This window comes from Zingiber officinale, chromosome 5B, assembly GCF_018446385.1.
Source record: "Zingiber officinale cultivar Zhangliang chromosome 5B, Zo_v1.1, whole genome shotgun sequence".
In the NCBI taxonomy this organism is placed as follows: domain Eukaryota; kingdom Viridiplantae; phylum Streptophyta; class Magnoliopsida; order Zingiberales; family Zingiberaceae; genus Zingiber; species Zingiber officinale.
The window spans coordinates 64,355,655-64,368,671 of record NC_055995.1 but is presented as its reverse complement, the minus strand read 5'-3'; positions in this window follow the sequence as shown (position 1 = coordinate 64,368,671).

Sequence of the window (13,017 nt, the reverse complement as noted above, 5' to 3'; positions counted from 1 at the left end):
TCTCTTCTTCCTCCGTCTTGGATTCTTCTTCAACCCTTGCGGATGTTGACGATGCTTCTTCATCCTCCTTCTCCTCCTTGGAAGTTGAGCATGACTCAACTTCCGTTTGCTCCTCTTCAACTTGAGCAACTAGACCCATCTCAATGGGTTCTTCGTCCTCTTGTATAGGTTTAGGTTCTTCTTGTAGAACCATCTTCACCTTGCTCCACAACTCGTGGGTGTTCTTATACTCACCTACACCATTTATCACATGATTAGGCAAAATATCAATCAATATAGATATTACCTTTGAATTTGCCTCCGATCGTGTGGTTTGCTCTTCCATCCAATGTCGTGGTCAGAGCCTTTTTCCCTTCTTGTCTCTTGGGACTTCGAACGGGTACTTGATCACCATCATTGTATCCCAATCCGTGTCGAAGAAGACTTCCATCTTCATCATCCAAAATGTGATGTCCCCAAGGCTTCCTCCTTCAAACTTTGGCGGTTCTATCAAGCTGGTCATCTTGTGCTTCCTTGGCGGTTAGTCCAACGGAGAGCGTCCTCGCTCTGATACCACTTGTAGGGGATCGGTGGCCGACTTGAAGGGGGGTTGGATAGACGGCACCCCCAAATACTCGCTTCTTTCTACAACGTTAGTACGCAAGCGGAAATGCAAACAAAGCAAGTAGAAAGCTAAATACTAAAGGAAAGAATGCAAACCAAGCTACACGATCATTTACGTGGTTCGGAGATAAAGCTCCTACTCCACGGCGTGTCCGTAAGGTGGACGATCCCTATCCGTCGGTGGATTACTCCCCGGAAGATCTCCGGCTAGCTCAAACCTCCTTGTGGGTAGAGATACCTCACCACAACCCTCACAAGAGCTCCTTTGACGCTAGAGCACAGGTAGATTACTAATAGAGATTAACCACCTCTATTTCGTCAACTCAAACCAAGCTCCCAAGCTTTGGTTTTATAGGCCATGGGTTGGAAAACTCCGCCTACGAGTCGACTGCTAAAACATGCAGTCGACTGCCCTCTGTGGAAATTCGACCGTTACATCCCAACGGCTCGATTCCACACATTCTGTTCGCTGCCAGTCGACTGCCCCAGTCGACTGCACCAGTCGACTGCTAAAACATGCAGTCGACTGCTACAGTACTGCTACAGTAGCGCTACAGTACTGCTACAGTAAAACCCTAAAACTAGGATTTTACTCCGAGTACAATCTCTCATGCACTCGTACCCTCACCCTTATGACTCATTTGACGCTTCATTTGCATCTTTGACCTCTTGCCTTCAAGCCTACTTCCTTTGGCTCTCATCCATCGGATGCATTCAAGCCCGCGGCTCGTCCCCAATGCCATCCTTCGCGTATGCCTCGAAGTCGCTTCCATCGGCCCTTGTCCTCGCTGCCTTGTCCACGGTCCCTCGGATGCTCCATCCTTCACCGGACCCGAAGCCATCAACCTGGGTCACATGTGTATCCTGCAAACCTGCACAACTCAAATACACATATCAAATACAAGGGTGAACCTAACTTAAACCCTTTGCCCAAACACCAAAACACATGGTCCCGCGGACCATTGGGATTGCTCCAACATAGAATACCTCTCAAATATAACACAATTGATTGCCATAAAGGGTCAATCGATTGGAGAACCTTGGGTCGAATATAGAAGGTTGTTGAATCGATTGGATAACACCAATCAATTGCCATAAGAACTAATCAATTGCCATAAGTACCAATCGATTGTGGTTCATTTGGTTGCCCACAAAATATTTTTGAATCAATTAGTGGATTAATTGGTGTTTACCAATCGATTAGCATGGATGAACTTGCGAACAATAGCCTTTCGAGTTGATTAGGGAACTCGACTATTGTGTACCAATTGATTGCCATTGATGTGTTTAGGAATTGATGCATATGAAGTATCAATAGATTGATACCTGTTGGTAATCAATTGAGTAGTGTGTCAATCGATTGGTAGTTGACACCAATCGATTGATAACTCAATTTAGTTAATTTTTTAGATGTTCTTTTTTCTTGTATTCTTCCTTAGTCTTGCTGCTTATAGAACATATATTATTGTTAGAATGAGAACTATTAGGGAGGCTACGAGTATTAGCATAGAGGGATGTATATCCATGCTAATAGTGATTGATCCAAAGGAAAATCATTCTTATGCCAGATAAATGTTTAAGGAAGCCCACAAGTCTAGTTTGGCTTCTAAGTCATGCACATAGTGTGTCAACCCACAGGAAGGGGCACTATGTGACCGATTAGAAGTGTTGTGAGTGGTGTTGAAACTAGAAGCTAACTAAGGAAGCTCATAAATAAAGTATCATGCACATAATACGTCGACCCAAATAAAGGCGAGTTTTGTGAAAGATAAAGGTAATTATCAGTTGTTTGGAAAGTACCAATAACAAGTTATAATTTAGTCTAAAGACTTAATGTAATATTACACTAAGTATCTCAATTAATGCCTATAAAGTTACATTGAGCTATGCTCATTGCATTTTGTTACTACATAACTATAAAGATACATGTCTTATTTATTAAATTAAGCTATGTTCTTTTCTTTTATTACGGAGTGCTCTTAATGTCTGCTATCTGAACAATATCCTTGTGCTTACTATCATAATCTTTGGACAATAAAAGGAGTATATTATGATTTTATTAGATTGCATGGATATAGACTTTGTATTTAGGCATGATTGCCTACACCTTTAACTAGTGATTCCACTGTGGATCAAAAGGTGATATATAATAAGTGGGAGTGATTAAATCATGAGTCTTATGATCATGAAGATGTTCATTTCGGAATCACTTAGATGTTCAATTACTGAGAACACAGATGATAACACCTTTATTAGGGAGTTAGCAGACTTATTCACCTTAAACGGAAAAGGTCAAGACTATTATACTTCTCATGAAGTTAGTGTCTATGCGGTACCATGGGAAGGGTAGCATTAGAGAGTATATCATGGAAATGTAAAATTTGGTTATAAGGTTTAAGACACTAAAGTTATATATGTCTGAAAGTGTCCTGGTGAACCTCATCCTAATCTTTCTTCCTACATAGTTCACTGCTGTTAAGATAAGTTACAACACTCAAAAGGAGAAGTGGATACTAAATGAGCTCATAGCACAATGTGTACAAGAATAAGAGAGATTGAGGCATGATACATCTCATAGTGCTTACTTTGCGCCGTCATCTTAGTATTAGAATAAGAAGAAGAAAAAATAATGATAAGAGTAAGGGTAAACAATTTGTAGTGACTGAATTTCAGGGCATAAGGTGCAAAAGCAACAAGATTTAGACCCAATTTGTTTCTTTTGTGAAAAAAGGCCATCTGAAGATGGATTGCCTTGTTGGTGCAAGGAGCACTTGTTGGATTGAAAGAGCTAGAGGAGAGAGGGGGGGGGGGGTGAATAGCGCTCGCGACTTTTCCGCGCGTTTCGAAATTAAAAACGTATCGAGTTATGCAGTGGAAATAATGACAGAAATAAGCAATCACACAAACGAAATGAAGGTTTTACTTGGTTCGGAGCCTAGGGCGATGATCCGGCGGTTAGAATAGGGGACTCCCATTTTGAAGGGTCAACGCCACGTGGGAGTCAAAAGGCTAGGTGGTCGACCGGAGAAGGGCGGACCGGTCGATCGACCGGAGAAGGATGGGCTTACCTGCCGGCCGGCCGATCGATGAATAGCCGATAGCGAAAGGCGCCCTGACAGGGGTCGGGGTTCCGGCGCTCAATTGAACAGTAACGAAGGGCCGAGCGGAAGTCATGCTCGGCCGAAGACATAAGGTAACATATTGCTAGCAGTCCCTACATAACACTTTACCGAAGATTTCCCCAAAATACCGATGCAGACGGAAGGCCGGACGTAATGTGGGTGCCGTCCGGTCGGGCGTAAGATGAGGGCCGGCATGGGGTAGGGAGAGAAAGACAAGGAACATCTTCTGACAGCTGTCAAGTCCTATGACTAGGCCATACTCCAAGTCTGTCTACGAGGTGTTCTGCTGTCCCATCGAAGACGTGTCTGGACTGTAACAGTATGGTGTCAGGTAAGCTTTCTGACAAACACATACCGAGGTATGAGCTAAGGACGCGTGTTTGCCTTGGTAGGTGTGCATGAGCTCTTTCACCGCTCTATATAAGGAGCCTTATACTTCGCCGGAGGTACGCGTGTTGATATTTTTGGAGCCACTTCTTTACTGTTAGCTTGCCTGACTTGAGCGTCGGAGGGTTGTCGCCGAGAACTCCTTCCCGGCCTGACTTCTGTGCAGGTTCGCCGGAGGTTCATACGACTAGTCGTCGACCCACGTCAGTGACTCAGAGAGCGCCACGTGCTCAGCGTCCGTTGATTCAGCATTCAGACAGGATCAATTTGGCGCCGTCTGTGGGAACGCTCCTGTATCCGGACAGAAGCAATGGACGAGGCTGGACGACAGCACACGGTGACACTTTCCACGGAGGAACTCGACGCTCTGATCGAGTTGAGAGCCGCTAAGTTGGTGGAACAAAAACAGAAGGCACCATCCGAACGGCCTGAGCAGCAAGCAACGTCGGCATCTGGTGGCCGAGCGGAAGCACCACCAACCTCAGTTCCATTCCATCGAGCTCTCTTCCGCACTCCTCCTGAAGCCGCAGCAGCCAATCGGGATAGAGGCTCTTCGTCAGATGAAGTGCCAATGAGGGACAACAGAAAAGGCAAAGCCCCCCGATCGGACGCTTCGCCCGAGCGGGTCAATCGTCAATTCTCAGATGCCGTCTTGAAGGACCCTCTACCGAAGCACTATGTGCCCCCAGCAATCGGTGAATACAATGGGACCACCGATCCGGATGATCATCTGGGTAAGTTCGATAACACAGCTACTCTTTATCAATACACAGATGGAGTAAAGTGCCGAGTTTTCCTTACCACCCTCTCGGGATCGGCTCAACGGTGGTTTCGGAGGCTGCCGGACGGATCCATCACAAGCTTCAAAGACTTCCGAACGGCCTTCCTCCACTACTTCGCAAGCAGTCGGCGCTACCAGAAGACTAGCGTGAGCCTATTCGCCATCAAGCAAGAAGCCCGCGAGTCGCTCCGAGCCTATATCCAGCGGTTCAACAGGGTGGCCATGGATATCCCTACGGCCACCTCAGAAACCATGATGAATGCCTTCACACAAGGCCTTGTGGATGGGGATTTCTTCCGATCGCTCATTCGGAAGCCGCCCCGAGACTACGACCATATGCTACACCGAGCCAACGAGTACATCAACGTGGAGGAAACCCAAGCGGCTCGAAGAAAGGAAAATACAACCGAGCGGGCTCCCCCTTCCGAGCGGAAGCCTCACACCGCTCATCAACCGCCAAGAGGACCAAGGGCCGAAGCAATCCGCTCCCCCCATGTGAGGTCCCATGTGCAAGAAGTAGCAGCCGAGCGGCCCAAGCCAAAGAAGAAATGGACTCCCATGTTCTGCTCGTTCCACCGCACGGACACGCATAACACCAGAGATTGTCGGAGTCTTCCCCTGATTGCTCACCCCTTTCCTCGGAGTGGCGGCCGTAGATCACCATCGTCCGACAGACGACAGAGGCCTCATGAGGCCGAACGGACAACACCCGATAGGCGGCAAAGGCAGAATCCCGAGCGGCAGCATACACCGAGACGGGAAGACAATCCCCGGATGTCTAGGGAGTGGCCTAGACCGTCCGTCCGGGAGGAAGAAAACAGAAACAACACGTCCAGGGGTGAGATCAGCATCATAGCTGGTGGTCCGACCGGAGGCGACTCTAACCGAGCAAGGAAGGCTAGAGTCAGGCAGCTCCAAATCCACGCGGTTGGCTGCAGTCAGGAAAGGGCAAGCGGACCCGAGATAAGTTTCGGGCCCAGAGACTTGGAAGGAGTCGAAGTGCCACACGACGACGCTCTGCTCATCAAAGCGGTAATAGCCAACTACACTATTCATCGCGTATTTATTGACACAGGAAGCTCGGTCAACATCATCTTCAAAAAGGCGTTCGACCAACTACAAATCGATCGAGCCGAGCTGCTGCCCATGACAACCCCCCTCTACGGGTTTACGGGTAATGAAGTCCTGCCGGTCGGACAAATCTGACTGGCTATCTCGCTGGGAGAAGAGCCGCTCAGGAGGACGCGGACAGTAAACTTCGTGGTGGTCGACTCTCCCTCGTCATACAACATCATTTTGGGACGACCGGCGCTCAGCGAGTTCCGAGCGGCCGTCTCCACCTTCCACCAGAAAATCAAATTCCCCGTTGAGGACAAAGTGGGAGAAGTACAGGGAGATCAACTAGCAGCTCGGCGATGCTACGTCGAGATGGTCCGAGCAGAAGCCAATTCCGCTCGGAAGTCGCCACGGATCGAGGTGAACGCTATAACTGAAAAGCCTCCCTCTTTAGTTTATGAAGAAAAAAAGGAAGTGCAGATTCACCCGACCCGATCGGAGGCCACAACGTTTGTTGCGGCCGATCTGGAGGAAAGTAGGAAACAAAAAGTAATCAAATGCCTCTAGAGAAATTGTGATGTCTTCGTCTGGTCGACGCACGAGTTGCCCGAAATTTTGCCGAGCATAGCGCAGCACGAGCTACATGTCCGACCGGACGCTCGGCCGGTGAAGCAGAGAAAAAGGGATTTCAGCGCCGAGCAGAATGTCATCATCCGGGCGGAGGTTGAGAAGCTTCTGGAGGCCGGCCATATACGCGAGCTTCAGTTCCCGAGCTGGCTGGCGAACGTAGTGTTAGTCTCCAAGCCGGGCAACAAGTGGAGAGTATGCATAGATTTTCGAGATCTCAACAAAGCCTGCCCGAAAGACTTTTATCCTTTGCCTCGGATCGATCAATTGGTGGAATGCACAGCTGGCTGCGAGCTGATATGTATGCTCGACGCTTACCAAGGCTATCATCAAGTGCCGCTCGCCCGTGAAGACCAGGAAAAGGTTAGTTTCGTCACTGCTGACGGCACGTATTGCTATAATGTGATGCCGTTCGGATTGAAGAACGCGGGAGCCACATATCAGCGCCTGATGAACAAAGTGTTCAAAGAGCAGATCGGGCGAAACCTAGAAGTATACGTGGACGACATTCTCATCAAGTCCATCCGAATGGCTGATCTCTTCGAAGATATGGAGGAAACTTTCCGAATGGTACGAAAATATGGAGTCAAGCTAAACCCTCAGAAGTGTCTGTTCAGAGCAAAAGAAGGGCGTTTCTTGGGTTACATAGTGACCGAGCGGGGTATCGAAGCAAATCCCAGCAAGGTGAAAGCTCTACAAGATATGCTGCCTCCAAGAAATCTGAGGGAAGTGCAGCGCTTGACCGGTCAGATAACTGCTCTGTCCAGGTTCATCTCAAAAACCGCCGACTGGAGCCTACCTTTCTTCAAAATCTTGCGCAAAGCCACCAAGTTTCATTGGGACGAAGAATGTGATCGGGCCTTCGAATATTTGAAGGCATATTTGAACTCTCTCCCGGTACTAGCCAAGCCAGCTGCGGGTGAGCCGCTTTGTATCTACTTGTCTTCAACCGAGCAAGTAGTCGGCTCGGCGCTAGTGAGAGCGAGTGGAGAAGAGCCTGTATATTTTCTGAGCCACATTTTAAAAGATGCTGAATCTCGCTACACCGGACTCGAGAAGTTGGCTTTTGCTCTGGTTCTCGCCGCTCGGCGTCTTCGTCCATACTTCCTGGCGCACACCATTATTGTCAAAACTAATAGCCCGCTCGGACGAGTATTGCTGAATCCAGAAGCCTCCGGACGGCTTATTAAGTGGACAACAGAATTGAGTGAATTCGACATTCAATATCAACCCCGCTCGGCAATTAAAGCGCAAGCCTTAGCGGATTTTGTGACTGAGGTGCAGAATCCAGAGCCGGAAGCTATGTGGAGGATATATGTGGGCGGATCGTCCACTCGGCTCGGAAGCGGGATTGGAGTACTGCTGCTCTCTCCTCAAGAAGAAAAGATGCACTTATCCGTCCGGCTGGATTATAAAGCTACAAATAATGAAGCTGAGTATGAATCCCTCATAGCCGGCTTGCAGGCAGCTCGGCATGTTGGAGCCGGTCGGGTAACACTTCATTCGGATTCGCAGCTGGCCGCTCAGCAGCTCTCTGGCACCTTTGAAATTAACAATGCTCGGCTCAAGCTCTACGCTGAAGCCTTTGAGAAGCTTAAAGCCAATTTCAGAGAGGTTATTATCCAAAAGATACCCCGAGCAGAGAATCAAGCGGCCGATGAGCTAGCCAAAATTGCTAGCTCAATAACGTCGGTCGCCATCCAGCAGCCAATTGAACAAGTATCTTTGGTGGTGCACGTCGACCGGATGGAAGGCCTCACGTTTCCGAGCGACTGGAGGACACCCATCACGGAGTTTTTGCGCTCGGGCGCCACACCGTCCGATTGGAATGAAGCCCAGCTGTTAAGGAGGAGAGCCAGTCGGTTCACACTCATTGGAGATCAATTATACAAGAAGGCTTTCTCCCGCCCGCTGTTGAAATGCGTGAGCTCGGAAGACTCGACTTACATCCTCCAAGAAGTACATCAAGGATCATGCGGAGGGCATCCGGGCGGACGATCACTGGCTAAGAAGATTCTGCTGGCCAGATACTTCTGGCCAACCTTACAAGCAGACGTCGCTCGGACCGTGTCGACGTGCCTCTCTTGCCAGAAGTACCATAACTTCTACCACCGACCGGCGGAGGAAATGAAAGCAGCTACTGTATCCTGTCCGTTCGACCAGTGGGGAATGGATATCGTAGGTCCGTTTCCTATGGCGACCAGGCAGCGGAAATTTTTACTTGTGGCAGTCGATTATTTTTCCAAGTGGGTGGAGGCCGAGCCGCTAGCCAAGATCACCGAGCAGATGGTCAAAAAGTTCATCTGGCAACACAGCATATGTCGGTTCGGCATCCCTCGCCGACTTGTTTCTGACAACGGGCGACAATTCACAGGGAAGTTGCTTGAAGATTGGTGCAAAAGCTATGGCATCGAGCAACACTTCACGTCTGTGGCCTATCCCCAAAGCAACGGTCAAGCCGAAGTAGCCAATCGGGAAATTCTTCGTATTCTGCGCGCTTGGCTCGACCATTTGGGAGGAAGCTGGGTAGATGAAGTGCTGGGCGTCCTGTGGGCCATCCGAACAACCCCAAAGGAAGGAACGGGTGTCACACCTTTCCATCTGGTGTATGGCGGCGAAGCGGTCATTCCTGTTGAAGTCGGCATCGAGTCCGTCCGGATCCAAAACTATGATGATGGCAATGCCGAACGGAGGAACATGGAGCTGGATTTGGTCGATGAGGAGCGAGCCAAGGCGTCCGTTCAGCTGATGGCGTACCGGCAGCGGATGAAGCAAAACTACAACCGCCGCGTAATCCCCAGATCATTCCAGGTCGGCGACCTTGTCTGGAAGAAAGTAAAGCCGGTCAACGACGTCGGCAAACTGGAAGCTCCTTGGGCGGGCCCCTTCAAGGTTATCGAAAAGCTCCGCTCGGGCACTTATTATTTGGAGGATGAAGACAGGCGCCAGCTGGACCGACCATGGAGCGCGAATCATCTCCAGCCTTATCGGGCTGGGTGAAAGGTGCACTGATGTAACTCGTCTTTGTATATATTCTGGTCGCCCATGCCCTTGTAATGCAGGAAGCAAAATTAATTCAAAGGATGGCTAATGGGTTTGCCGAGCGGCTATGTTAAAGCTAGCCTTTAAGGCCGTCGAGCTCCGACATTAAAAATCGAGAGACGAGCCGGCGTCTATAAACTCCCGAGCGGAAGACCGTCGAGCTCCGACGTTAAAAATTGAGAGACGAGCCGGCGTCTATAAACTCCCGAGCGGAAGACCGTCGAGGTTCGACGTTAAAAATCGAGAGACGAGCCGGCGTCTATAAACTCCCGAGCGGAAGACCGTCGAGCTCCGACGTTAAAAATCTAGAGACGAGCCAGCGTCTATAAACTCCCGAGAGGAAGACCGTCGAGCTCCGACGTTAAAAATCGAGAGACGAGCCGGCGCCTATAAACTCGCCGGACGGACGTCGAGGTCCGACGTTAAAAATCGAGACGAGCCGACGCCTATAAACTCCGCGGAAGACCGTCGAGCCCGGCGTTAAAATCGAGACGAGCCGCCTATAAACTCCCGGCGGAAGACCGTCGAGCCCGATGTTAAAATCGAGAGACGAGCCGTGGCTATAAACCGAGACCGTCGAGCTCCGACGTTAAAAATCGAGAGACGAGCCGGCGTCTATAAACTCCCGAGCGGAAGACCGTCGAGCTCCGACGTTAAAAATCGAGAGACGAGCCGGCGCCTATAAACTCCCGAGCAGAAGACCGTCGAGCTCCGACGTTAAAAATCGAGAGACGAGCCGACGTCTATAAACTCCCGAGCAGAAGACCGTCAAGCTCCGACGTTAAAAATCGAGAGACGAGTCGGCGTCTATAAACTCCCGAGCGGAAGACCATCGAGCTCCGACGTTAAAAATTGAGAGACGGATCGACGTCTATAAACCTTCCGACTGGAAGGTAGTCGAGTTCCGATGATAAAATTTGATGTTAAAAGACGGGCAACCGGAGCCTCTAAGGCCGTCGGACGAATGGCTCTATGCGTTGTCCTTGGTTGAAAGGGCCGAACTGTGATCGGGCCGACTGTAATAGCGAGAATGAAGCCATCGTATGGCCGGGCGGCTCCTTTACCAAATGTACTTTGACGCGAAAAAATTATGACCGAGACGAAAGATAGAGATTGGACGCTGGTCAAGCAAACAAATAACAAAAGAAAAAAATCATTCACGCCAAGCGGCGGACAGACAAAATTTATAACATTTGCCCCGAGCGGCAAGCATACTGAAGATCGTAGATACTGGAAAGAAACTTCACAGACCCTCATTCACAGTCATCGAAATTAAAAAGAGAGTCGGGGATGGACCCCATCATAGTCGCTAGATCTTCTGGGGGGGGGGGACGGACAGCTCGGCGGATATGTGACCCTTGGTCTTCATGTAGTCCACCGCCACTTTGATCGCCTCTTCAAAAGTTAATGACAGCTTGTCGCTGAACTTTTCACCAAATTCATCCGAGCGGACGAATGCTTTGCGCGCTTCCGTCAACCGACCGGACTCTCCGTCCTGATATTCTTTAAAAGTAGCTTTAGAAGCATCAAGGGCAGCTTGAAGATCTTTCAGAGCCCCTTCCGCTTTAGCCTGGTTGGCCGAGCGGCCCGCCCGTTCGGTCTTCAGTAGGGCGTACAGGTCTTTCACGCGTTGCTCTAACCCCCGGTTCTCTACCTTCATCATATCCATGTCCTCGATGGCTTTAAGCTTCCGGGTGGTCGCAATCTTTATTTCCTTGTCCCGCTGCTTGACCAAGGCTTCGAGGCGGGCCACTTCGCTCGTCAAGCCGGAAGACTTACCCCGTTCGGCTTCTAGCAACCTTTTGGCCTTCTCCAGAGCGGTCGTCGATTGTCTGTTGTCCCTCGCAGCTTTGAGTTTTTTCAAATCGTCCTCCAGCTCGGCTAATCGATCGCTGATGGCAATCTGTTCCACCCAGTTCTGCAAACGAAGATGAACAAGTTAGAAACTAAATACAAATAACTGATAAGGCAAAAAACATACCCCGGTCGCCTGTTGTAAATTGCTGTCGCCGAGCTGACCAGGAGTCATCATGGAAACTCTGAGTCGAGCATCTTCCCAAGCTTTGGCGAGGGGACCCGTGAGTGTGATTTACTGCTCGGGGACCACCGGCCGATCAGCAGCTGCCATGTATTCTTCCGACGGGAGGCGCAAGACGGTTTTTATCAACCTGGGGCCGCTCGGATCACCTTGAGAAGCAGCGGCCTTACCAGACGGCTCACCGGTGGAGGAAGAAGGGCGGTCGCCCAACCGCCTAAGACGCCGCAGAGTTCGGGGAGGACTGGAGAGTGGCACCTCAGAGGTAGCCCTTGGAGAGCCGCGCGGCGTCGGGGTACTCTCTATAGAAACTGTCCCGGATAACACCGGAGCTTCATCACCCCGCTTGGACTACGGTTCATCAGATGGAGTTGGTTGAGATGCTGACTCTGGACGTCTGCGCTTCTGAGTTGCCAGGGGAATGTTGTCGGCCGAACGACCCTCTACCTCGACTTGAGTAGAGGGTTCTATGTCGCCCGCGACTTCGTCGTGAGAGGCAGGAGCGTCTAAGGCTTCGGGGACACCCTGAGTCCCCTCATCTTCTTCGCCGACCGGATCAGCTGAGGCCAAGTTCCGTTTGGCGACCTCCTTATTCTTGGCCGCCTCGATCTCGGCGGCTCTCAGTTTCAGCCGCTCGGTAGCCTTGGCGCGCCACATGACTTCAGCTGTAGAAGCAAAGAATAAATCAGTTAGAACAAAAGAAACGGGAAGATAAGAGAACTTACTCATACTGCAAGACAGATCGGCTGGGATAAAGACAAGCCGAATAGATACAATACTCCTGGAAGGAGCAGCTTGTCGATGTGATATCGCTAGCCGACCAGCTGGTCGGCTGCATGAAGGTAGGCCGGATCGCCCCTGAACTTGCCGAGTTCCGGTTGCGCTGGCATCGCCGTTTGCCATTTGATGTGAAAGGCCGGTGGCTCGGGGAAACGCACGTAGAAAAAGTGCTCCTTCCAATGTTTGTTGGAGCTCGGCATGTTATCAAAAAAGACGAAACATATCCTAGATTGGAAAACAAAAGTTCCCCACTCGGCTTGCTTAGGGTAGTAGAAATAGTGGAACACTTTGGGGTCCAACGGGATGTTGTTCAGTTTGAACAAAACTACCACCCCGCTCAGCAGCCTGGTGGAATTCGGAACTAGCTGGCCGAGCTGGATGCGAAAGTAGTTGCAAACTTGCAAGAAAAACTTATGGGGTGGAAAGCGTAGCCCGGCCAAAAATTGGTCTCGGAAGAAAAGGACGGTGCCGGGCGGCGGTTCATGTGGTCGGTCGACGGGGGTGGCTAATACTATGTGATGGTCGGAAGGGATGTCATAAGTCCGAGTGAGGCGCAGCGCATCCTCCTCGTCAAACCGGCTCTC